Here is a 26,735-nt window from a genome sequence, read left to right as displayed (position 1 = left end):
GACCCCCGTCCTCTAAGGGAGCTCTGTGGACCACCCGGCTGAGGGAGCTTCCTGAGAACCGTGGGGACCACCTGCTGGCAGCCTGGTCTCCCCTCCCGAGGATGTTGCTAGGATACAGGATGCCCCTGCCCCCTGGCAGAGCTGCCCCAGCCTCCGTCATCTCATCCTTATCAGCTCCTCTGCGTGCACTCCCCTCTGACCCCTGGAGGGCAGTGAGTGAGTGTGTGTGTTGGTGTGTACGTGTGCACACCTGCGCCCTTGCGGGGATGCCCAGAGGAACGGGTCCCACTTGGGAGGCATGGGCAGGGGTCTTGCAGAACCTGAGGGACTCATCCTAGAGTAGACCTAGGAGGTAGGAACCCCCGCTTTTTCTCTGGACTCTGCCCACCTGGTGGCACCTCGTGGCCCCAGACAGAACCCTGCTTCTCCGGCCTCAGTCACTCAGCTGTCCCACTCGGGGCTGGTGGTGGACCCACACCCGCTCGGCTTAGTTTGGGTGCGGCCGGGGCTCTCCCCGCCGGGTGGGTGGAGGGGTCGCACTTGGGGCGCACGAGCCTCCCTCCAACCGGCGACTCGGGTGCGCCTGGAGCGGGCTTCCTGGCGTCGTGTCCACGATGAGGCGCGCACCCGGCCCGCGGACAGCGCGTGCACGCGCAACACCGAGGGCTCCCTGTGCGCCGGGTCCCTCGACCCCACCACTGCTCTGCGAGCCGCGCGTCCGCTGGGGCGTTTGAAGCGCCCTTGTGGGGCCTCTCGTCCTGGGCGCCGAGGGCTGGAGGACGGAGCGCGGGTGACACCTGTCGGCAGAGAACCGACAGCCCCCTGATCTTGGCGCGGCCAGGAACCAGCGTCAGTTTCAGAAGTGTGTCGGATGCCAGGAGAGACTGGCCTCTGAACCAGAGCCTCAGACTTCTCCCTCGGTGCCCCTCACCTGCCGGACTGGACTGGGGGGCCGGGAGGACCACAAACTTCAGGCGCTGCGTCCCTGATCTGGTGCGTCAAGTTCTGCTGTTGTTCACCTAAGGGGGGATGAGCTGGACAGGCCGGAAGGTGAGCTGGAGACCCCTGTCACCCCAGTGACGGAGCCAGGACCCTGGGCCAGGGCACCCCAGGGAGCAGGGTTCTGCACCCCCGTCCCCGCCCACTGCTGGGGGCGTGGCCCTTGCGGCAGGGGCACCCGGCACCCCCCGGGGTGATGTCGCCTGGCTGAGGAGACACACACGTGTCTTGGCTCGTTAATGCCTCATCTGTTAGGAGGTGAGGCACTTCCTTGTGGGTTGACCCTAGGACCACGGGTCACCACTTGGGTCAGGTGGTGCAGATCTGTTTGGGGCTGAACTGAAACGGCCATTGTGCCCTGAAGTTTCCTCTTCTCCAGTTGCCTGTTTTGTTTCTGTGTCAGGGAAAGAAAGTGATTCCACGTTTTACTCTGGAAAAAATGAAACAGCAGACCTGGACTTTTCCTTCAAATGGCATGAAAACTTGTTAGCTTTCAAATCTTGCTTGAGGATCACTTCCTGGTAAAAAGGCAGCTTTCTTTGAAAGACTCATATTCTAAAGATCAGTCTTTCTTTTAAACACTCATATTCTAAAAATTCTAAAATCTGAGATAGGGAGGAGAGTTTTCCCACAGTTCCTCGGAAAGAGCCTGGACCAGATGTCAGAGAAACTCCCAGTGTGCCCTTGGGTCAGTCACCCTCCCTGGGCCTCAATGTCTTCATCTGTAAAATGGGTTGGGACAGTGGGGCTAGGTGATTTCCAAAGGTTCTCGTAGCTCTGACAGCTGATGATGTTGTTACCAAATGTTCTTTAAGCCATGAAACAGGTGGTGCAAATGGGGTTTTTTTCTCTTTAAAAGTTATAGGCTAGTAACTGCCCAAACCAGAGGGGATCAGCTCTAAGGTGAATTAGTCCAGTGAAGGTCGTTTATATCCGTGTGTCATGGAAAGTCCCGTTAAACGATCACCGCCCACGTGCTGCTCCTCCCACGTCAGCAGAGTTTGTTCTCAACCTCTGGACACTTTGACTCATCTCTTGGGAGGGTTTGTGTTCAACCCGCTTAGTAGTCCCCTGAGCCTCATACTGGGTGAGTCAGTCTCAAATACTCATGAATTCCAAGTCCTCGTGTTTAATCCCATCTCCATCCCTGAAGTGGACAAGTTTTGTAAGCAAACCTCAGTGTCTTGATAGCATCGTGGTAAATGTCATCACCACGGTTGCTCATGTTTCTCCCCTTTGATGTATTTCGCAAGTGTATTAGCTGTTTCAAAACTGCAAAGATAAAATTTCTGCCCTGTCCTCTTGCCAAGACTCTTTTAACCTCTTTTAACCTGGGAGGGTCAAGGCATGCGCTCGAGCCGAGCTGCTGGCTGGACCATCCCCCAGCCTCTCCCTCTGAGGGTATCTGCCCCTGCTCCCCAGGGTGGGGTTTAAGGGGCTGTGGCCCGTACTCTGGGGGCGGGTGGGCACTCAGGGCCCCAGCAAGTGCCCAGCCCTGCTTATTCTGGGAACACGACACATCTCCAAGTTGAATGGGAAGAAAATTACCTTTTTAAAAAATAAAAAAGACCAAAAACCTGCTTTACTGAGATATAACTCACATGCCCCGTGATCCACCCACTGAAAATATATGTGCTCAGTCTTGCCTGGCTCTGCGACCCCATGGACTGTAGCCCACCAGACTCCTCTGCCCAAGGAATTTTCCAGGCACAAGTATTGGAGTGGGTAGCCATTTCCTCCTCCAAGGGATCTTCCAGACCCAGGGATCTCTTGATTCTTTACCAGTAGTGCCACCTGGAAGCCCCTTAAGTGTGTGATTCAGAGTTTTTTAGTGAATCCGCAGAGCTGTGCGACCGTCACCGTAACCGCAGAGCATTTTCACCCCCTGGGCCCGCTGGCAGTCACCCCCACTTCTCTCATCCCCACAGCCTTAGGCAGCCATTGATCTACTTTTCATCTCTATTCTGGACTTTTCACAGACAGAGAATAATACAATGTGTGGCTTTGTGTGACAGCTCCTTTAATGTAGCACGACGTCAAAGGTTCAGCCATGTTGGTGGCACAGATCGATAATTCATTGTTTTGCCAAATAATGTCCCACTGTGCAGAGTTACCATACTTTGCTCATCCACTCATCAGAGGATGGACTGTTTGGGCTGTTTCTGCGTTTTGGCTGTTTTGAACAACCATGCTATGAATATTTGCATACAAGCTCTTCATCTGTTTTTATTTCTCTTGGGCATATTCTAAAGAGTAGAAATGATAGATCATATGGAAACTCTTTAAATTCTGAAGCCTCACCAGGCTGTCTTCCAAAGGGCCGCACTATTTTCTATTTCTGCCAGCCACGTATGAGGATTGCAATTTCTACACATCCTTGCCAACACTTCCCACATCTGCCCTTTTAATTAAACCATCCTGGTGGATGTGAGGGCTGCCCCGGTGGCTCAGACAGTAAAGAATCCGCCTGCGATGCAGGAGACCTGGGTTCAGTCCCTGGGTCGAGAAGGTCTCCTGGAGGAGGAAACGGCAATCCACTCCAGTATTCTTGCCTGGAGAATTCCATGCATAGAGGAGACTGGCAGGCTACAGTCCCTAGGTCCGCAAAGAGTTGGACACAACTGAATGGATGTGGAATGGTATCTCGTTGATTGTGGTTTTTTGGTCTGCTTTCCCTCCTGAATAATGATGTTGAGCATTTTTCACGTGCTTATTGGCCCACTTGTATATCTTCTTTGGAGAAATGTCTACTCATCTCCTTTCTCCATTTAAAACAATTGAGTTATTAGTTTTTTATTATCAAGTTGTGAGCATTTACTATATATTCTACATGCAAGTCTCATATATATATGATTAGCTGATGTTTTGTCCCATTCAGCAGGTTGTCATTTTAGTGACATTGTCAATATCTCATTTTAGTGATATTGTCTTTTGATGCACATTTTAAATTTTAATCAAATCCAATTTATTTTTTATACTTGTGCAAAAAGTGTCATATCTAAGAAACCATTGCCTAACTCAGGTCAAAACATTTTATCCCCACAGGTTTTCCTCTAAGAGTTTTCTAGTTTTGTCTTATGTGTCGCTGTTTGATCTGTTTTGAGTTCATCTCTGTGGGGGCTGTAAGGAAGAGTCCAGTTGCTTCCTTTGCATGTACGTGCCTGGTTGTCCCAATACCATTTGCTCAAAACAGCTATTCTTTCCCCATTTAATTGTCTGGTCGCTCATCAAAAACTGAGTACAAACGTGCAGGCTTGTTTCCAGACTCTCAGCTCTATTTCGTTGATCCGTATGTCTATGTTTATGCCAGGGTCACACTGTCTTCATAACAGTTTTGAAACTGAGAAGTGTGAGTCCTCCATCTTTGCTCTGCTTTTTCAATACTGTTTTGGCTATTCTGTGTTCCTTGCATTTCCAAATGGATTTCAGCATTGGCTTGTTAATTTCTGCAACAAAAAAAAAAAAGAAAAAGAAAAGAAGGCAGCTGATATTTTGCTGTGGATCGCATTGAACCTGTAGTTCCTTTTGTGAAGTATTGCCATCTTAATAGCATAAAGTCTTTTGATTCACGAATATGGGATGTCCTATTTATTTTGGCCTTCTTTAATTGCTTACAATAATGTTCTGTAGCTTTCGTTACACAAGGCTTAATACTTTGGATGCTAAATTTATTTATGAGTATTTTAATCTTTTGAATGTTATTGTAAATGAAGGTGCTTTCTTATATTCATTGTCAGAGCTTTCTGTGTTCCTGTTGATTTTTTAAAGTTTATCTTTGGCTGTGCTGGTCTTGGTTGCTGGGTGGGCTTCCCTCCGGCTGTGGCGTGCGGGCTTCTCCCTGCAGTGGCTTCCCTCGGGGAGCACAGGCCCCGGGCAGGCGGGCTTCCGTAGCTGCCGCACACGGCCTCAGTAGCAGGCCATGGCCTGCACATGGCCTCCCCAGCTCTAGAGCACGGGCTTAGTTGCTCTGAAGCATGTGTGATCTTCCCGGATAAGGGATCAGACCCGCGTGTCCTGCATTGGCAGGCGGATTCTTTACCACTGAGCCGCCAGGAAAGCCCGCAGTTGATTTTTTAAATTGACTATAACAGCATATTATTCAGGTGTATAAGATAATGATCTGATATTTGTATATGCTGCCCAATGGTCACCCCAGTCAGGCAACATTCACCACCTCATAGTTACACGGTTTTTTTCCCTTCCAATGAGAACTTTCAAGATCTGCTCTCCTGACAGCTTTCAGATATTCAGTCCAGTGTTGTGAACTGTAGTCACCACACTGTATGCCGCATCTCCAGGACTCACTTATTTTATAGCTGGAAGTGTGTATGTTTGACCCCTTCACCCATCTTGGCCCCTTTAGCCCCGACCTCTGGTAACCACCATTCTGTTCTCTGTATCTAGTAGCCCTTATGTTTTTTTCTTTAGAATTCCGAAACAAGTGGATCATATGGTACTTGTCTTTCTCTAACTTGTTTCACTTTGCACAGGGCTCCCCTGATAGCTCAGTTGGTAAAGAATCCAAAGAATCCAATCTCCTGCAATGCAGGAGACCCCAGTTTGATTCCTGGGTTGGGAAGACCCGCTGGAGAAGGGATAGGCTACCCACTCCAGTATTCTTTGGCTTGCCTGGTGGCTCAGCTGGAAAAGAATCTGCCTGCAATGTGGGAGACCTGGGTTTGATTCCTGGGTTGGGAAGATCCCCTGGAGAAGGGAACGGCAACCCCCTCCAGTATTCTTGCTTGGAAAATCTCACGGACAGAGGAGCCTGGCAAGCTACAGTCCCTGGGGTCGCAAAGAGTCGGACACAACTGAGCAACTTCACTTCAACTTGTTTCACTTTGCATAATACTGTCAAGGTCCAATCCATGTCACAGCAAATGGCAGGATTTCCTTCTTTTATGGCTAAATAATATTCCATTATGCATACACCACATCCTCTTTATCCATTCATCCATCAATGGATGCTTAGGCTGCTTCTGTATCTTGGCCACTGTAAACAGCGCTGCAGTGAACATGGGGTGCAGATACCTTTCTGAGTTAGCGTTTTTATTTTTTATTTCCTCTGGATAAACGCCCAGCAGTGGGGGTGCAGGACCACACAGTAGTTCTGCATATTTTTTTAGAATCTTCCATACCGTTTTCCACTGTGGCTGCCCCCACTGACATTCCGATGCAATTGAATTTTGTGGTGTTTATCGTGCATGCTGCTGGAGAGGGAAATGGCAATCCACTCCAGTATTCTTGCCTGGAGAATCCCATGGACAGAGGGGCCTGGAGGGCTACAGTTCATGGGGTCGCAAAGAGTAGGACATGACTGGGTGACTATCACTTACTCACTGTGTCCTGAAACCTTGCTGGATGGTTTATTAGTTCTAATAGTTTTCCTGTGTATTCTCTATGATTTCCTACATACGTGGTCATGAAATTTGCAAACAGACATAGTTTTGCTTCATCCTCTCCAGCTTAGAGGCCTTTGATTTTGTTTCCTTACCTGCTGGACGAGGCTAAAACCTCCGGTGAAGTGCGGCCGTGAGCTGATTGGTCCCTGTTCCTCTTTCCTGCCGCCAGGGAGGCTCCAGTCTTCCCCACCGAGTGTGCCGTGAGCCGCAGGGTGTCCTCAGGAAGTGCCCTTTTTCTAGTTTCTTGACTGCCTTTCTCAAGAGAGGGTGTTGGGTTTTGTCAAATAGTTTTTCTGCACTTAGTGGGAAAAGCTTTCACAGCACCTTTTAAGCCATGAAATCATCTGCCTCCCTGTCTTCCTCTTTCTTCCTCGCCAAACACAGAACCTCCCTGGAAGCAAATCAGAATCCTGAAACTAAACACTTGCTGCAAGATAGCTGAAGGACTAGTGTAGACTTCTTGGTCCTGTAATCCTTGCCCTGGCTGCTGTGTAGCTGGGGGGTGGGCCAGCCTGCTGTGATTTTAGTGTGGGCTAAATCACCAGGCTGACCGAATGAGGTGAGGCCACCATTTCAGCCCGCCCTCTCTTGACGTGGAACCCACAGCTCTGTTGAGTCCCTGAGTGAGGACGGTAAGAGAGCCATTCGTCTTCCTAACAAAACACAGCTCCTGGGTGCGACTCAAACACACAGACCCACTCCCCAAGGCACGCAGCATGCTGGCAGGAGCTTACTCGTTTCTCCTTGACGCCCGGTAACTTAAGCACTGGGATGTGAAGGTAACTATTGTGGGTACATCTTACGTTCTACTTTATGCTACGTGGTAAGATAAAGGAAGGGAAGAAAAGACGTGTACTTGATGCACGCACACACGTGCACAGACAGTCTATAGACTCAAGGTTGGTGAACTTTTGGTCATCTTGGGGCTCCATAGCCAGCCAGACTGCCAGCTCACAAGCTGGCACCACCATCAGCGCCTGATCTTGCCCCAGCGCCAGAGCCTGGCTAGGAGCTGGAGGACTTTCTGGCACACGCCCGACAGCTAGAGGTCGTGCAGGCTCCAGAGCTAGCGCTGAACCCAGGGCCACCTCTAGGTTTAGAGCTAGTGCCAGCCGAGAACGGGAGCCAGCTCTATCACTTGATCCAAAGTCAGCTCCGGAGTGAGAACGAGTTCCGACATCAGCTCATGGGAAAGCCCCCGAACTCCGGTAAGCTCCAGAACCAGCTTGGGCACCAGCCCTGGAGTCTGGATCAGACCCCACCCAGACCCCAGGGCAATGGAGCTGCACTCGGGTCTCCTCCAGCGCGGCTCTGGGAACACAGCGCGCACTCCTGGCAGCTCTCAAGTAGCGCTCCCTCTGGAGCCGGAGCCAGAACCAGAGCCTGCGGGAGGACGGGCCCAGAGACTGAGTGCTCCAGGGCAGTGCCAGAGCTCCAGCCAACTCCCAGCAGCAGCCCAAGAGCACGGGTGATCTCTGCAGCCAGCCCCCTCCGGAGCTCCAGACTCAGGGTCACTTCCCGCACGGGGTCCAGCACCGACCCACTCCCAGAGGCAGTTCTATTAGCACCTCCATGGCTCGAGGCAGCGCTTGCTCCACAGCCAGACGGGCTCCCACACCAGTACCAGCTGCCGCCCAGCGCCGCTCCCAGGCAGGCTGGTGCTGTCCCGTGAGCAGGAGCCAACTTGGACATCAGCCATCACGCCGACTCCAGACAGAGGCAGCTCTCTCACCAACTCTTGTGCCAGCCTCAGTGGTCATTCTAGTGCCCATTTAGAAGAACCAGTGCAGAGCCAATTCACAGAGCCAGTGCGAGGTTCCCAGGAGGCGGCGGCTCCAGCACCCGCTCTAGCATCAGCTTCAGAGCTAGAGCCAGAACCAGCTTCAGAGCTAGAGCCAGCTCCAGGCATGTCTCTAGGGCCAGCTCCAGAGCCGTGGCCAGCTTGGCTGCCAGAAGCCAGTGTCGGCTTGGGAGAAGGCACTCCGGCACCCACGCCAGAGCTAGGCCAAGCTCTGGCCCCAGCGTGATGTCATTTCAGGCACAGAGGCAGCTCTGTCCTCGGTTCTTGGGCCAGATTGCACGCCTGCCCGGGCGGGGCGGGGGGGGGGGGCGGCGGCGGTGCGGGGGGCAGCGTCTGCCCTGACAGCGATTCCAGAGGCGGGCCCAGTGCCGGCTCCACCACCAGGATGAGCGTGTTACGGGGCGAGAGGCAGGACTGGCGATGCAGCCAGAGGCGCAGAAACCAGCCCCAGCCCCGGACGGGCGTCAGTGAGCCCCGCGCCAGCCCCACTGCAGCACCAGGGACAGCTCCCGCATCCGGGCCACACCCGGGGCGGCTCGGCACCGTGACGTCAGCTCGGGGTGGGGTGCGGGGTGTACAACCAGTCCCAGGACCAGACGGGCAGCTGGAGCCACACCAGCGCCCGCCCAGGAGTCGACGCCGGCCTCAGTGGCCACTCCAGAGGCAGCGCCGCTGAACTGCAATAGCTGCGGCACCAGCTGCAGGGCCAGGTCTCCACTGTCTCGGAGGAAGACCCGGCTGGCGCCTCCCCTGGCGCGGGAGCTGAGTCCGACACCGGCTCTTGCATCAGGTCTGCTGCCGGTTCTAAGAGCAGAGCCCCTCTGACCCCGAGCCAACTCTGTCCCAGCTTCAGATCAGCTCTAGCACTGGGCGGGGCCAGGTTCGGGGCCGAGGGGCGAGACGGTCCCTTCCGGGCAGGTCACCTGCAGGCCCCTCCATCACCTCCTCTCCCAGCTCCTCCTCCTTCTCCCTGAGGTCTCAGCCCTCGGGGCCTCTGAGGCCCCGCTTTCCCAAGCAAGGCTCAAAGTGGGCAGAGACCGCCAATGTTGGAAACTGCAGCCAGTATTGTAAAAACTGTATGTTTGGATCCACCTCACGGATTCTTCCTTAAGTAGTGATGGGGGCACAGATGTTCCCTTCAGCACAATTCTGAGAATGAAAAATGGCAAACGGCCCACATCCCATAGTAGGGGCTCTTCAAAAATTCTGATTTGGGGGCCCCAGAAAACATGGAGGAGGAAAAGGACTGGTCAGAGTCCAGCTGGGGGAACCACGTTTCAGAAGGGTGCACGCCCCTGGGGTCCCCCCCGCAACAGCCCCAAGTGCACAGGCACACAGATGCATGTGGGCACACACATCACGCGAGGGTCCCTGTGGGTGAGCTCCTAGGAGTCGCTCTGCAGGTAAAGCGATGCACCTGTGGAGCTCTGGGCTCCCACACACGGCTCTCCCAGAGGGAAGTGCCCTTCCACGCCTCCCTCCGGGGGCTGCTGGCCCTGCTTCCTCACGCTGTCCCCAGGGCTGGTCGTCAGCAGACTGGAAACCTGCCAGGGCAGGGCAACGCGGCGTCTCCAGGCTTCCGTCCGTGTCATCGGGCGGCCGAGCGTCTCTGACACACACAACCACAAGTGCGTCGCCTCGCTAGACGGGCACGTGTTTGTCCTCTGTCCCTTTCTAGGACGTTGACTTTCACCATCTGGGGACTACCTGGGATGTGTGGGACGCTGTCCCAGCTTGCGGTCTGTCCTCCCAGCTCTCTGCATGTCTCTCTCTGGCCGCAGGAGGAGCCAGGCGCTTCCCTCTGTCTTCCGGCTCTGGGGCCACGCTTAGAGCAGGGGTCTCCACCCTGAGACTGTACATGTATTTACAAAAAAAGACTTCAATTTTTACATCTTATCTCTAATTCACCTAGAATTTCCCTTTCATTTAACAAGAATGCTACTTCAAATTAAAAAAATTAACCACTCCTGACTTAAAATATGTGGGCTACATAAAAGAGATGCCTATAACTTGATTCCGTTTATAGGAAACATTCAGAACAGGTAGAGATGAGAGACAGAAAGCAGACTCTGGGCTGTCAGGGGCTGGGGGAGGGAGGATGGGGAGTGAGCGCCTTTTGCTCCTTTAGGTCAGAAGCAGATTCACTGAGGGAGGTACACACTCCATAGTGTGGTCCATCTCGGAAGGCGAGCGCGGCCAGGGAGCAAGCCCTTGGGTCAGGGTTTCCTCTGGGAGTGAAACGGTCCTGAGGCCGCAGGGAAGGTCGCTCAGCATCGTGCGTGTACGCCGTGCTCAGAAAGTGCACGACGTAAAGTGTGAAGAATTAAATGCTGTGACGTTAAGGCCTCAACTAAGTAAAAAGTAGAAACAGAAATATCAGGAGAGGGGAAGGCAAGTTCTGGGTGGGGGAGCAGGTAGAAGGGTCCCGGGCCGGGATCCGGTGCTGAGGGTGGTTTGCAGGAAGGTGCGTCCCAGGTCCCCTGCAGAGGCAGGTGCAGGTGGGTGTTCCCAGCCACCTCAGCCCTCCTTGAGACCCTTTCATGCCCCGGTGCGCCCCCCAGTCTGTGCCGCCCGCATGGATGCCCCTCACTCCGGGATGGAGGGGGTGCCCTGGTCTACCACCTCCTCGGGCTGGCGGCCTGAGGACCCGGAGTCCTGCCCACACAAGGATGATGCTTTTTCTGCCCCTGGACCTTCTGCTCGCAGATCATGCACAGACCTCTCCCGGGAAGAAGTGAGATCCACCCCCAGGACTGGGGACAAACCTGAGCCAGGAGGGTCCTCAGGTCCCCTCACCCCCTCCTGCCACCTTCACCTGGGGGGTTAACATAGCCGGCCCTCTGACCCCTCAGCCTGCTCCCGCTCGGGGCAGGCCGACCCGACACAAACCCTTCCACACACACAGGGAGGGGACACAGGGCTCCCGCATGGATCCCAGAGGCGGCAGGGCCGGGACTGGGCTGCCCTGGGCCTTCCCGTTACCTTTGGTTCCTCCAGGCAAATGACCAGATGTGTCTGTGGCTGCGGCCTCAGGACCTCAGGATGCACAGGGGGACACGCTGCCCGTCGAGGGCTCCGGCCAGGCCAGCTGGGCAGGGGCTTCTCTAGGATGAGGTGCCTGGTTACCGGGTTCCGAGTTCTATTGGGCTCTGTGGTCAGGGAGGGGACGTCACTTCCTGGGGTCTCTATACTTGGGGTCCCTGCTCAAACATTAGCCCCCCAAGGCCCTCAGGGCTGCTGAGGGGTCACCCCCACTTCATGCCATGTCCCTGCATGGTGACACCAACGGGGAGGCCCGGGTGCAGCCAGGGCTTGGCCCTGGGGACACAGCTGGGTTCAGACCTGGCTCCTCCTCATCACCAGTGATGGGACCCCGGACAAGCTGGGTGCCTCTCAGGGCTCCCCCGTCTCCCTGTCTGCACAGTGGGGTTATTCGAGCATCTACTGCCTGGATGCTCAGTCGTGTCTGACCCTTTGCGACCCTATGGAAGGTAGCCCATACGGGCTCCTCGGTCTGTGGGATTATCCAGGCAAGAATACTGGAGTGGGCTGCCATTTCTTTCTCCAGGGGATCTTCCCGACCCAGGGACTGAACCCGTGTCTTCTGTGTCTGTTGCGATGCAGGAAGAATCTTTACTGCTTGAGCTGCCGGGGAAGGCTGGTCATGATTTATCGTCCTTTCAACGTTATTTGTCAGGATTTTACTGAGGATTTTTGCATCTCTGTCCATAATGAATTTTGGCCTGTAGATGTCTTTTCTTGTGGCTACTCTGGAATCGGGTTAATGCCGGCATCACAGCATTTACATCATCACAGTGAATTTAAAAGTATCCCCTCCCGTATGACAAAACCCACTGAAATGTTGTGAAGTAATTAGCCTCCAACTAATAAAAAATAATAATAATAATAATTAAAAAAAAAAAGTATCCCCTCCTTTATCTTCTGAAGAGTTTAGGAAGAACTGACATTCTAAGTATTTGAGATGAAACACCAGGCTCTGGGCTTCGCTTAGTTGGGAATTTCTTACTGCTTCAGTCTCCTTACTTATTATAGGCTAACCAGGCTTTCCATTTCTTCTTGCATCAGTTTTGGTAGTTTGTGTGTTTCCAGAATTTTTCCATTTCATTTAAGTTAATTGCCCCATACTTGCCAGTTTTGTAAATCTTTAAAAGAAATAACTGTTTTACTGATTTTCTTGAGTGCTCCTCTGTTCCATTTATCTTTGCTCTAGGTTTCATTATTTCCTTTGGTTTGCTAACCTTGGTTTTACTGGCTCTTGATGAAAGTGAAAGTGAAAAAGTTGGCTTAAAACTCAACATTCAGAAAACTAAGATCATGGCATCTGGTCCCATTGCTTCTTGGCAAATAGATGGGGAGACAGTGAAAACAGTGACAGACTTTATTTTGGGGCTCCAAAATCATTGCAGATGGTGACTGCAGCCATGAAATTAAAAGATGCTTGCTTCTTAGAAGAAAAGTTATGACCAAAAAAACAAAAAAAAAGTTATGACCTACCTAGATAGCATATTAAAAAGCAGAGACATTACTCTGCCAATAAAGGTCCATCTAGTCAAAGCTATGGTTTTTCCAGTAGTCCTGTATGGATGTGAGAGCTGGATTATAAAGAAAGCTGCGTGCTGAAGAATTGATGCTTTTGAACTGTGGTGTTGGAGAAGACCCTTGAGAGTCCCTTGGACTGCAAGGAGATCCAACCAGTCCATCCTAAAGGAAATCAGTCCTGAATATTCATTGGAAGGACTGATGCTGAAGCTGAAACTCCAGTACTTTGGCCACCTGTTGCGAAGAGCTGACTCATTTGAAAAGACCCTGATGTTGGGAAAGAATGAAGGCGGGAAGAAAAGGGGACAACAGAGGATGAGATGGTTGGATGGCATCACCGACCCGATGGACATGAGTCTGAGTCAACTCTGGGAGTTGGTGATGGACAGGGAGGCATAGAGTGCGGCAGTCCATGGGGTCGCAAAGACATGACTAGGCGACTGAACTGAACTAACCAAGGGCATTGTCTCACCAGCCCCAGACAACAGCCAGTCAGCTCCCCAGGTCTGCACCGTTGGGTAGACAACAGTCACAGACGAGTGGACCAGGCCTGCGTTGGCAGGCCGATTCTTTGCCACTGCGCCACCTGGGAAGCCCCCGACCCCGTGCAGGCGCCCCCTAAATGCTGGTGGCAGAGCCATGAACGCAGGCTGACAGATGAGATCTCCACCCCCAGGCACACATGCTTCCCAGGCAGGTTTAGTTCTCAGGCTATGGGTCTGACAAGAGGCCTAAGTAAGGCTCCTGGAGTTCCATAATCCAGACTGGTGGAGAAATGAGCTCTCTGGGGACCGTTTAGCACCCCATCACCAGGGTGGGGCTGGGAGGGCACAGGGACCCCTGGGAACACGACGCGTGTGCTCGCTGCCATGGGGAGAGTTGTAGCGCCCTTGGTCTCTGAGCCTGGAACCCGGGTCTTCTTGCAGCATCTGGGAAATGGCGACAGACGTGGCTGTTAGTGTGCAAGTGGGCCCAATCTCAGACCCTTCTTAGTTCTCAATGGACCAAAACCGAAGCTGCTCTCCGTGGTCCAGCCCAGAGCACTGGGGCAAAGAACTGAGGGCCTGAGGAGAGCTGCTGCTGCTGCTAAGTCACGTCAGTCGTGTCCGACTCTGTGCGACCCCATAGACGGCAGCCCACCAGGCTCCCGGCCCTGGGATTCTCCAGGCAAGAACACTGGAGTGGGTTGCCATTTCCTCCTCCAGTGCATGAAAGTGAAAAGTGAAAGTGAGGAGGGCAGGAAGGGCCTAAAGCAACTCTTAAGAACCACGGTTTGGACAGGAATGGGTTTGGGGCTCCAGCAAGTGCTGGATCATGGTAGACTGGATAAGAGGGCAGCCTCTGGACCAGTTCTTTGGGTCTAAATCATGTCTCTACCACTTAATTTGTGTAGGTCACTTCCTCTCTCTGGGCCTTGTTTCCCTTTTAAAGGTGAGAATCAGGTGAAGATTAATTAATACAGAGACAGCACTTAAGAGAGTGTCTGGCACAGCAGAACTCTATGGAAGGTCTTGTGTAATTGGCTCAGCAGATCAGGGCCCTTGGCGCAGAACAGGGGGCAGAGGCTTTGCTGGGGGGAAGGGCATGGAGGTGTGGCAGGTCCAGAGGATGGGGGGCTAGCTATGGGCTACCACCCCCTGATACCTGTCCAGCTGTCTGTCTGGTTCCCCAGGAGGCCAGCGGGGGTAACCGTGCCCCCGGTAGAATGTTGGGGTTGCTCTGACACTAAGCCGTGTCTGACTCTTTGCGACCCCATGGAACACAGCTTGCCAGGCTTCCCTGTCCTTCACTCTCTCCTGGAGTTTGCTTAAACTCACGTCCATTGAGTCGGTGATGTCATCCATCTCATCCTCTGTTGTCCCCTTCTCCTCCCGCCTTCAATCTTTCCCAGCATCAGGGTCTTTGATCATGAGCTGGCTCTTCGAATCAGGTGGCCAAAATATTGGAGCTTCAGCATCAGGCCTTCCAATGAATATTCAGGATTGATTTCCTTTAAGATTGACTGGTTTGATCTCCTTGCAGTCCAAGGGACTCTCAAGAATCTTCTCCAACACCACAGTTCAAAAGCATCAATTCTTTGGCACTCAGCCTTCTTTATGATCCAACTCTCACATTCGTACACGACTACTGGAAAAAACAGTAAAATGTGGAACTACTAGCAGGATCATTCCCTTGTTACTGAGTGGATGAATCCTCTGTTCGTCAGGTTACAGAGACCTAGTGGACCACGTGGTGGGAGGAAGAAGAAAGCACCCTGAACTTGCCTGGGTTATCCTCAGCCAGGTCAGCCAGGTGCAGGAGAGATGGGAGGGGCTTGGGGAAGAGGAGAGGGTGAGGGGCTGATGGCTGAGCGGATAGTGAGAAAGAGGAACACCCAACCCAGGAGACACTCTAGGCTTCTGGTGGTCACTTGTGCTCCCTGTTTACCAAATGCAAAGTGAAAGTGAAATTTTGATTAAAAAGAACGTGGCTGAAGGCAACTAGAGCCAGAGGAGTGAGGAATCTGAATTTATGGGCAAACAGATGGAGGGAAAGTGGGAACGGTGGCAGATTTTATTTTCTTGGGCTCCAAAATCACTGTGACTGGTGACTGCAGCCATGAAATTAAAAGACACTTGCTCCTTGGAAGAAGGTGCAAAGTGCAAGTCTCTCAGTCATGTCCGACTCTTTGCGACCCCGTGGACTATACAGTCCACGGAATTCTCCAGGCCAGAATTCTGGAGTGGGTAGCCTATCTCTTCTCCAGTGAATCGTCCCGACCCAGGAATTGAATCTGGATCCCCTGCATTGCAGGCGGATTCTTTACCAACTGAGCTATCAGGGAAGCCTATGACAAACCTAGACAGCATATTGAAAAGCAGAGACATCACTTTCCCGACAAAGATCAATCTAGTCAAAGCTATGATTTTTCCAGTAGTCATGTATGGATATAAGAAACAGACCATAAAGAAGGCTGAGTGCCAAAGAATTGATGCTTTCAAACTGGTGCTGGAGAAGACCCTTGAGAGTCCCTTGGACAGCAAGGAGATCAAACCAGTCTAATCCCAAAGGAAATCAGTCCTGAATATTCATTGGAAGGACTGATGCTGAAGCTGAAACTCCAGTACTTTGGCCACCTGATGCGAACAAAGAGCCGACTCATTGGAAAAGACCCTGATTCTGGGAAAGATTGAGGGCAGGAGGAGAATGGGGGAAGGAGGCAACAGAGGATGAGGTGGTTGGATGGCATCACTGACTCAAGGGACATGAGTTTGAGCAAATTCCGGGAGATATTGAAGGACAGGGAAGCCTGGCATGCCGCAGTCCATGGAGTTGCAAAGAATCAGACACAGCTTAGCAAGTGAACAACAATTACAGAGAAAAGTAGGCAATTGGGAGCCTGGGCTTTGAAAGGAAAAGTCCACTGGAGGATAATGAGGGCTTCCTATTGGCTGAGAAGCCTGGGTTCCCATTGGCTGAGCTGCTTGGGTTCCCATGGGCTGGGACTGTTGCTGGCCTCAGAGAAAATCTTCCTTCCTCCTCCTGTAGCAAAATAGTGACCCTTCTGCCCTCAGAGATGCAAGGTACGTAGGTAGGTCTCTCTCTGCTTGGGGCCTGCAGAGGGCCAGGCTGGTAGTACTGCGAGCTCCCCCTTCTGGCCTCCGGCTCTGTATTAAATGAGGTTACCTTCATTCAGTTTTACAAATTCTGGGGTTAAGGCAGACAGGAAGGCGCCAGACTTCAGCCCTCAAGACTGCCTGCCTTCCCTGTGCCTCAGTTTCCTCACCTGGAAAGGAGGATCTTTCCAACACTTCCTGGATGTCCCTGGAATAGAACAGAGAAGCCTCTGGAAGGGCGCCTGGCAGGTGCTAGCAGGAGAGGAGTGGGCTCGGTGGAGGTCGCACCCACCGCCAAGATGTCTCTTCCAGCCCCGCTCCCTCCTGTCTCGTGGCGGGACACAGAGCCCTCGGTCGGAGCCGCATCCCCCGGCTTCCCTGGGCAGAGGCGCAGCTGGGCAAGTGCAGCCAGGGGCCCACGGAGCAGGCCCTGCGTGGGAGCCTGTGCCCCGCAGAGGGCCTTCAGGCCGCGGTGGAACCGGGCCTAGCATGTGATGTATCCTGCAGAATGTTTCATGTGCATTTGAGAAGAAGGTGTATTCTGTTGTTGTTGGGTGAAATGTTGTATAGATGTCAGTTAGGTCTAATGGATTTATAATGTTCAAGCCTTCTGTATCTGTTGATTGGAAGTCTCCAGCTAATGTTGTTGAATTGACTATTTTGCCTTTCAATTCTATCAGTTTGGGGAGCTAGGTTTCTAGGTGAATGTATCTTCATGTTTGTGATGTGAGTTCACCCTTTTATCACTGTAAAATGTCTGAAGTAGCATTTTTATCTTAAAGTCTATTTTATCTGACCTTACTATTGCTAATTCATCTCTGTTTACTGTTACAGTTTGCAAGGTAGGTCTTTCATTGTCTGTCTACTTATGACCTAGTTGTGTCTTTTTTTTCCCCTGGAATATGTCTCGTAGACAGCTCATAGTGGAAGTCTTCTCTTAAATCGAGTCTCTCTCTGCGTTTTCATTAGAGTGTTTAATCTTTTCACATTCAGAGTTATTATTGCTGTGATCAGATTCCCATGTGCCATTTAACTACTTGTTTTCTGGATGTTTCATATCTTTTTATTCTTCTGTTCCTCCTTTACCATCTCCTTTTGTACTAAATAGAAATTTTCTAGTGAACCATTTAAGTTAGTCATAGGCCACAGTGAGAGGCCACTGTGTGCCCTCTAGAATGACTTAAACTGAAACGATCTGCTATTACGTGTTGACAAGAACAAGGAGAAACTGGACTTCCTGCGTATGCCTGTGGGAATGGAAAACTCTACAACCACTTTGGAAAAGAATTCAGCAGTTTTTTTACCAAGTTAAACATACACTTAACATGTGATCCATCCTTTATACTCCTAAGTGTCTACTTAGGGGATTGAAAACATATGTCCACAGAACACCTGTGCCAGATGCTTGTAGAAGCTTTGAAGCCGGCTCGAGTGTGTGTGTGGTGAGGGGACCAAAATACCCAACAGTGGGAGAAGGATAAACAATTGTGGCATCAACAGGGGGATGGGCTCTTTTTCAAATTTTGAAAGTATGATGACACATCTTGGAGAAGGAAATAGCAACCCATTCCAGTATTCTTGGCTGGAAAATTCATGGACAGAGAAACCTTGCGAGCTACAGTCCATGGGGTCGCAAAGTCGGATATGACTGGGCACACACACACATATACACATATACACACATTTACAGGAGACTTGGAAAATACAGTACAAAGTTGCATAGATACTACAATTATTTTTTAAGTAGGTAAATTAATATATTTTAGTTGGAGTTTCAATATCAAACTCTCCAAAATTAAAAGAATGAATAGACAGAAAAATAGGATAGAGTAGACCTGAAAAGCACCATGAACCAACTCAGCATAATTTAGATTTATACGATTTTCACACAACAGTAGGATACAAATTCTATTCAAGTTCTCACAGACTATAAACTAGGAGACACTGGAACATATCCAGGGGCACAGAACAAAGTGCAACAACTTCATGGCCTAAAGGTATACTGAATTCATACAGAGTCTGTTCTCTTATCACTGTGAAATTATGTTAGAAATCAATATCAAAAGATACTTGGAAATACCCCACATATTTTCAAGTGCAGCGTGACATCTACCAAGAGAGATTGCCGGGGTCCAGCCTCGGCAGGATCCAGGGGGTACCCTCAGGATGAACGGCGTCGGAGAGAGAGAGAGAAGACACGTGAGACCAGCCTTGATAGGGCCAAGTCTCTGTTTTACTTTTTGACAACCGGTTTTATACCCTTTCACAGAACGTTTTCAAGGTACAAGATGCTTACTCATGATTACACAGGATTAGCATTACATCATTTTGTTTTTTAGGAAAAGCGGGATTTTTTTGCTTTCTAATTCTATAGTAATTCTTAGCACATGATCTTCTGGCCTTGGGGCCATTAACATTTTATGTAGGTCAGGTGAATGTAAACCTATTTTCCGTCTTTATGGTGACCTTAACTGAAAGGTAGCAGTCTCATAGGGCAATAGTACAGAGTAGAATTATATCCTTGTTAATACAAAAATTAATCCTTCTGCAAAAGTTGTCAGTTGCGTTTATCTAAGAAGTTTACCCCATACAGACCCTGCGGCTTCAGTGAGGCAGCTTCTGCCTAGCACTCCTGGCTGACAATTAACAACCATCTCATTGTTACCAACTAGGGCTAAGTTCTTATTTCTCTAGATCTTTAGCTATATTAACAATGGTTTCTGTAACACAACCTTAGCACATTAAAGGCAAAAATACAGCAAGCAAAAACACAGCAAGCAAATCACAACCCAATAACCACCTATAGAATAATTTTTCTTATGTTTTCTAATAGGACTCCTTCACCCCTCAAAAAGGCTCTATGTCTATTAGGGCTTTTATAAAATCAGGTTCTTTATGCTATTTTATGATTAGGATATTATAAGCAATCATGCATATTAGTACCAAGGGCATAAATGCATTTGGCAAACAAACTACCAGCAAAGGAGTTTAAATTAAAACGCTCCTTTCACCCTGGATAATCTCATAAAATACCACCACCTGGGAAACTTATTGATTAAAGTTCTATATTGATTCTTATTTGGAAAGAGATCGGGGAAGGCCTTCTGCCTGTGTTACAGAAATTAGGGAGTAGCCTATTGAGGCAGGCATCAGAAAGACAGATATCATCTTTAAGGTGAGTGCCGGGGGCAGCTTTTCGAAATCCCTGAAAACCTGATCTGCCTTGCCTGTCAGGTTTTCTCCCTTATGGCCTTGTCATGGGTAGGGTCTCGTGTGTTGGCTCCCGGCAAGAGATCTTTGACTTAGCCGTTGAAAGCCTCATTAAAGTTAGAAGACCGAAAAACCACAAAGCGTGATTGCAGAGAAGAAAGTGTTTCGATGAGAAATTAATGTCAAAATGAGAAATTAATATCAAAGATACTTTAAAATCCTAACAGGAGGATGAACTCTTGGTGCACATGACGACGTGAGTGAATCTTCATTCCTCACCCTGGGGGAATGAAACCAGGAGAAACAGTACTTGTCACATGATTCCATGTATATGAACTGCTTGAGAGGGAATTCTGTGTTGATGGAAAGCAGATCATGGTTGCCTGGGGCAGGGGCTGTGGTGGCTGACTGCAGAGGGGCAGGGGGGAAGTTGTTGGGGTGATGGGAAAGCCGTGAGTCTTGGCAGGGGTGACAGTTACAGGGTGTATATGTTGTTTCTTTTCTTCATTCCTTTCTGTTATGGTACACTATACGATATTGACTGTAGGACCCTGTTTGTGTATTTTAAAGATAGCAGTTTGTATTTGCTAATCCCAAACTCCTAATTTATCCCTCTCCACCCCCTTTAACATGTTGCTTAAAATTCTTCAACCCCTGTACCTCAAATGGGTTTATTTTATTGGATGTAAATTATACCTCGAGTGAAAGTGATTTAGAAAGTTAACAGAAATGGAACAATTTTTCTCAAAATTGAAGGGAAATTATTTCCTACCTAGATGTCCTTTCAAACTATTTAGAAACTACAAAAATGGGGGGGGGGGAATACACTAAAGACATGCAAAGGCTCGCATTTTAACTCTCAGCTTCCTTGGTTGTAGGGAGGTATCAGAGAGAAATTTTCCATGGGCATCGGGTTTTAAAACGCGGAGGCAAATGCAGACACACGCTACAGGATCAGATAAGTAAGAGTGAATTCTTTGAAGGGAGAGGAAGGAAGGGGTGGGGGCAAGAAGGTGCTCTGTTCAGATCTAAGACCTGTAGTGATACTTGAACTCTTGACGGCTGGAATACCTCACTCATAAACGTGAAAAGCCCTGTAAAAGGACAGCCAGCAGCTGTTTCCAGGTGCGTGTGCGCCGGGGGCAGTGACGGACTTGGGAGGTTGGTGGGCACTCGCCCCTGGAGCAGCTGTGCTTGCGGGGAGGTCCAGCCCCCTGGACGACAGGGCGGCCCCAGTCCTCTGGGGCTCCTTGCAGTGCGGACGTTTCGGTCTCCAGGGAAAAGGTGCTCTGTGGGAAGAGGCCATTGGGAGGCTGGGGTGACTCTGGGGGTTGGGAGGGATGGGGAGGGGGCAGCCCCCTGTCCCCGCTCTGAGTGAGAGGAGGACCCAGCCTTGGACTGGATTTCAGAGATGCTCTGTGATGCTTGAAAGGCCCCTGCAAGGGGAGGGGCTGTCTCGGGGGTGGGGGTGGGAGGACAGAGACCAGTAAGAGCAGATGTGTGAATCCGGAGGAGAGAGGGGCCCTGGTGGGAGGCAGAGGCTGCAGTGACCCGGTTTCCCACCTCTCTGTCCTAGGAAAACCCAACTGCTCCTGGCTTCGTCCTGAGACCCCTCTCCTCGTAACACGCGTCATCTTGTTTGGGTGAGACGCATGGTGAGCTTCCAGGCTTGCCCGGTGCAGAAAAGTGGGGGGCTGCAGCAGGCGGCAGACCCTCAAGGGGCAGGCACCCTGGGCTGTCCCTCCGTGCCCCTCCGTCGCCCTCACCCCGTCACGACGGTAACAAGAGTGACGGCAGCAGGTTCGGGCTCCAGCAGTTCACGCTGCTCTGCTTTCCCTCTGCCGCTCTGGGGGAGGCCCCCTCCGCCTGCAGCCTCCCTGCTCCTCTGCCCGCCCTCATTCTGCTGTCTGCAAGACGTGAAACTCCGGGGTACCACGCCTTCAACTGGTGCCACTCCCGCCAGACCCCTGCCCTCCTCGCCGGGGTGTGTGTGTGTTGGGGGGAGAGGTGGACATGCTGGGCCAGGCTTCTTTGCTCCTGAGGCTCCGCTGAGGCTCCTGAGGCTCCCTTCCCCACGTCCCAGGTCCGACTCTGGTCCCTCCTGCAGCCACAGGAAGTCCAGGTGTAGCCAGCGCTGGTTTTGATCAGCTACGTGGCATTTGGCTTTAGAGAGGGGGGTGCTAACTGGCCTGTGAAGGAAAGTTACACAGCTCAAAATAGCCTGGAGTTAAAACTCCCCTCCAGGTCCTCCCCACCATTCTATGCAAAACAACTCTCACCCAAAGAAAAAAATGGACATAAGGTTGATTACGCCCAGCTCCCAGCCGGTGCCAGCCTCTGGCCGATCTCCAGAATTCCTTGCCCCAGCCATTTAAGAGGTAACTAATCCGAACAACCCTGGAGAAGAACAGGCCCCCTTAAGACAGCAGATTTCCACATACATGCCTCTATATACTCACTCTTTCCTTGGGTTAGTGCGGCAGCTCACTAATCTGACTGCTGCCCCTTCTCGCCTCATTAAAGGTGACCTGTTCCTGTAAGGTGCTGGTCTCATTCTTTTTCCGAACCTTGCCTTCTCTAATTCCCTTACCCTACAGCCTGGGTTGGGAGCTGGGGGTTCTAACACCTGGGCCTTTAAGCATCCTGAAACTGAGAAAGTCTCAGGCGATCCAGGACGAGGTGGCCACCCTTCTTTTCCTTTTACGTGATGGTGAGACACTCGTGACCTACAGTTCACCACCTTGACCATCACAAGTGCATGGTTCAGGGCGCTGGGCCCATTCACACTGCTCTGCGGCCGTCACCACCATCCACCCACAGAACACTTTGTCCTCCCAAACTGGAACTCTGTCCCTCGGGACACACTTGCCTCCCCCCCAGCCCCCGGCCCCTGCTCCTTCCTGTCTGTGAGCTTGACTCCTCCAGGCCCCTTGGATGAGGGGGCAGAGCTGGTTCCTCTGCGGCAGACTCACTGCCCTTGGCATCCTGTCCATCGGCGGGTCCACACAGAGCAGGCTCCCTTCCCCTTTAAGGTGGACGCCCCACTCTAAACGCCAGGAGCACCCTGCAGTCCTGTGATAGTGACACGCGGCCGCGGGCTCATCGTTCCTGGGCTCCAGGGCCCGTCAGGCGTGGGCGGGGCCTCGGCCCTCACAGTCCCCAGGCTGCTGGACGTGCAGGGCTGCCAGCCGCGGTTCTCCAGGTCCGTTGCAGCTAGGTCACCGTCGTGTCCCCGCTTTGCAGGCAGGAGGCCTGACTCTGGGAGCAAGGGGCCCTGCCCCTGTCACCCAGCCGGTGACCCTGCAGAGAAGGCCAGGCCAGGGGCACCTCTGCCTCGGGGGACCTGCCCAGGACAGAGGCCATGTCCAGCCGCCCCCCCCCCCCCCCCCCGGCTACGGAGAAGGAAGACAGACCCCAAGCCGCTCCTGCACTAAATTAAGGGAGGCCAGGCCTAGTTCCACTCCTTCTCACACAGGGTGACGGGGAGGCCCCGCCCAGAGGTGCCTTCAGCCCCGCCCACTCCCGCAAACTCACCAATGGCTTATCCCCAGTCCAAGGCGCAGATGCCCGTCGTTGTGAGGGAATTTACTGGAATTTAGCAGAGCGTTGAGGGCAGTTCCATGGAAATCTCGACTGGAGCTGGCTTTGCCAGACACCCTCTTGGGTTTCCCTGAGATCTGAATGCGGAGCCTCTAGGACCCTCGGACCCTGTCTCCCTCTGTGGCCTGCACACTCTGTTCCCTGTCCCCTTGTCCTCCGAGAAGGGGCAGAGGTGTGAGGTGCCTCCTCCCCCAGGGCGGGACGTGTGTGTCCCCCCCCCCGCCGCCACCACCTTGGCTGGCAAGTCCGGCTCCCACGTGAGGTGCAGCAGGGCCCAGTGATCCCTAAAACCTGGAGTGATCTACACAAGTGTGAGTCTTGATTTGCATCGGGTGGGTCTCCTGCAGACGCCAAGTCCTCCTTGAAGGACGGTCAGCCCGTGGGGGGCACCGAGGGGACGGAGGCAGGGAGGGTCCCGCTGGGGTGTGGGCGCCAGGGTCCCGGTGTGTCCGCCCTCCGGCCAGCTCACACGGCGTCACGCACGGGCTCTCTCGCCCAGCAGCAGGACTGATGTCCTAATCCTGACCCCTTGGCTGGCGCCCATGGTCTGGGAGGGGACCTTCAACATCGACATCCTGAATGTGCAGTTCCGGCTCCAGAGCGCCACCGTCGGGCTGACCGTGTTTGCCAACAAAGAGTAAGCGGGGGAGGGGCGGGGCACGTCATCTGTCCTTGAGTCGGGGACACAGTTGGGCGACCCTTCCGCAGGAACACAGCAGTTTACCTTGTCAGGAGGACACCCACAGCCTTCCAGGGAGCACCGTCCAGGGGTAGAGACAGGCTGGGGTGGGGGTGGGGCGGCAGGGATAGCTCCCTTAAAGCTGGGGGGTGGGGTTGGCGCAGGTGGCCAGGGCGCCCTGGCTGCAAGCAGTCTGTCGGGGCTTGCAAACCAGGGCTGCAGCCACAGAGGCTCGGCTCGGGCCACGCAGCGGAGGGGCCCACAGGATCCGCCCCAGGGGAGGGGAAGCTACAGGGGCCGCGCCTGGGAGCCCCCCCAGCTCCAGCTCTGCAGACCGCGGGGGATCGGCAGGTTTTCCGCTGCCTGAGCCTCGGGCTCTCTGCCCGGACCCGCGCCGGTGGCGGCATCGAGGTTGGAAGGTGCGGCCGCAGGCGGCTCGGGCCGGCCTTGGGGGGCCGCTACAGCTGCAGGTCCCCAGGGTGGGGGCTTCCCTGACTCCGCCCGCCTGCCCCGCGCTCCGCAGATCCGTGGTCCTCCTGCGGCTCTTCCTGGAGACAGCGGAGAAGCACTTCATGGAGGGACACAGAGTCGACGGCTGCGTACGTCTGCCCCGACCGGCCAGCGGCTGGCGGTGCTCCAGGCTCCCAGCCCTGCGCACTGGCAGGACGCGTCCAGGGGCCGCTGCTGCGGCGGCGCTTCCCCGGCGATGTGGATGTCCTCGTGGGCGCCCACGTGGACCTGCGCTTCCGGGACCCACGTGGGGGTGGAGATCCTGGCCCCACTCTTGGGGTCCCTGCACCCTGGCTTCTACCGCGCGCCAACCCCGCCCCCCGTCTCCGCCAGGCCTTCACCTCCGAGCGCCTGGGTCCCACGGGCACATTCCCTGGGGCCAGGGCGACTACTACTACATCGGGGCGTGGTCGGGGGCTCACCTCCGCCTGTCCCCGGGCCAGGACGGCCGACCGGGCGGACGGCGTGGAGGCGGTGTGGCACGCGACAGCCACCTGGACAGGAACCTGCTGGACCACAAGCCCAGCCATGTGCTGTCCCCCTAGAGCAATGCTGGGCTCGCCCGAGGAACTGAGGAGGCGGAGTTTCGTGGTGGTGCCCAAGCATCACCAGGAAATTCTGCCGAATGAGGGGCTGCGGGGAGGGCGTGGGGAGGGGCGCAGGTACAGATGGAAGTTTTCTGTCCCCCCACCCAAGAGGAGTCAGCCCAGCCCACCACCTGCCTCTCTCACACACACACCCAGGCCCCACTTGGCCTCTGCACAAGCTCCTGGGGTGGCCCCGGGTGCCCCCAAGTCCCCTTCAGCTGGGATGAGGCCAGGTCCCCACCTCTCCTGAGCAGGGAAGGGGCTGGGGGGGGGCACCTCACACGGGCCTGTGGGGCAGCCCAGCTCCAGCTTTCCCCCAATCCCTTCCTCTGCTGGAGTCCCCGTCTGGACTCACAGTTCCCTTCTGGGTGCCGCAGGGCTGGTAAAGGGGCGGGCCAGGACCCCTTGGCTGGCCCCTGGGGCCCCCCGCCCAGTGGTGGAGCAGCAGCCCCTTCACCTGTCCCCTCAGGCCACTCTGCATTCACCGGGGACTTGCCAGTTCCCTGTTACTGAAAACATTTCTCTGTGCTAATAGGAAGCTGCTGATTGTCATGAAACCCTGGTGCAGTCTGAAATGCTGCATTTTCTGGGCCCCCTTCTCCCTCTCGTTGGTAGAAGGAAGTCCCATGTTAGCACTGTTTTTCCCTTCTGTGGTTGGTAGATTTTCATCTGGCCTTGAGGAATCACAAATTGTTTTAGGGTAAGGGGCCAGTGAGGAGATAGGTTGTCATGGTTTCTGGACAATGTTCCAGGTGGCTTCATCAGGTCAAAAGTCAGATCCCAGCCAGGCTGGCTGTGACATGCATGAGTCCCTGGCCTCAGTGTCCCCCCGGCTGCCTCCTGGAGAGCTCCCTCCCAGCGCTCTCAGCAACGCCCACCTTCCACACAGACCCTGTCCTGCTTCTGGTCCCTGTGAACCTGACCGCTCCGTCCTGCATCTGAGTGAGCACCTCCGGTCTCTGTCCTTTAAGGACTGGCTTCTTTTATGTAGCAAGATGTGGTCCACTCACAGAAGACCTTTCTACTTCACGATATAAGTTCTAAACATATATTTGTATCCTGCTTTTTTTTAATCTGTTCCACTAGACATGCCTGTGTGGGGTCTGATTTGACAGCATGTCAACTTATGCGGCTCGGAACATGCTGGAACGCGTCTTCCGGTGAACACGCGTTTACACCTGTGTTTGGTGTTTGCCAGCCAGCGGGGCGGCCGGGTCACGGTGTGTCTGTGTCCATCCTTCGGAGGTGGGACGGACGGGTTTTCTGCAGCAGTTTTACCCGCTTGCCCCGACAGCCGAGGGTGAGCTTCCAGCGGCTCCACACCCTCACCTCCACTTGGTGCCGTCAGGGTTTCTTATTTCAGTGAATCTAGTGCCTGTGTAGTGGTGTCTTACTGTGGTTTTAGTTTGCATGTTCCTATAACCATGTGGGCTATCCAGTCATGTTTGTTCCCATTTATCTCTGTTGTGAAATGCCTACTCTAATTTTTGCCTATTTTCTTATGGGTTATCCATCTTTTTCAAAATAAAGGGACTTATTACAGACGTCATAGACTTTTTTTCAAATAAATATGTGGCAAGTGTTTACCCTCTCTCCATGCCTGCCTTTTGTATAATCATAATGTCATTTTGGTGAAGAGAAGTTCATTTTAAAAGACCCAGTTTATCACATTTTCTCTACTTGTATAGCGAACTGTGTTCTAAGAAGTCTTTGCTTACTCCAAGTTCATGAAACTATTCTTCTGTTATCTCCTAGAAATGTTGTTTAAAACTCTCACACTCAGATCTAATA

At 52.8% G+C, this 26,735-nt stretch overlaps 1 pseudogene; it reads left to right on the top strand.

Annotated features, from left to right (window-relative positions):
- Positions 1-119: 119 nt before the first annotated feature.
- Positions 120-25,158, top strand: LOC122702569 (annotated as a pseudogene).
- The last annotated feature ends 1,577 nt before the right edge of the window (positions 25,159-26,735 follow it).

This window comes from Cervus elaphus, chromosome 11 (genome assembly GCF_910594005.1).
Source record: "Cervus elaphus chromosome 11, mCerEla1.1, whole genome shotgun sequence".
Lineage (NCBI taxonomy): Eukaryota > Metazoa > Chordata > Mammalia > Artiodactyla > Cervidae > Cervus > Cervus elaphus.
The sequence above is the reverse complement of the archived record's forward strand: the minus strand, read 5'-3'. Positions and strand labels throughout refer to the sequence as shown.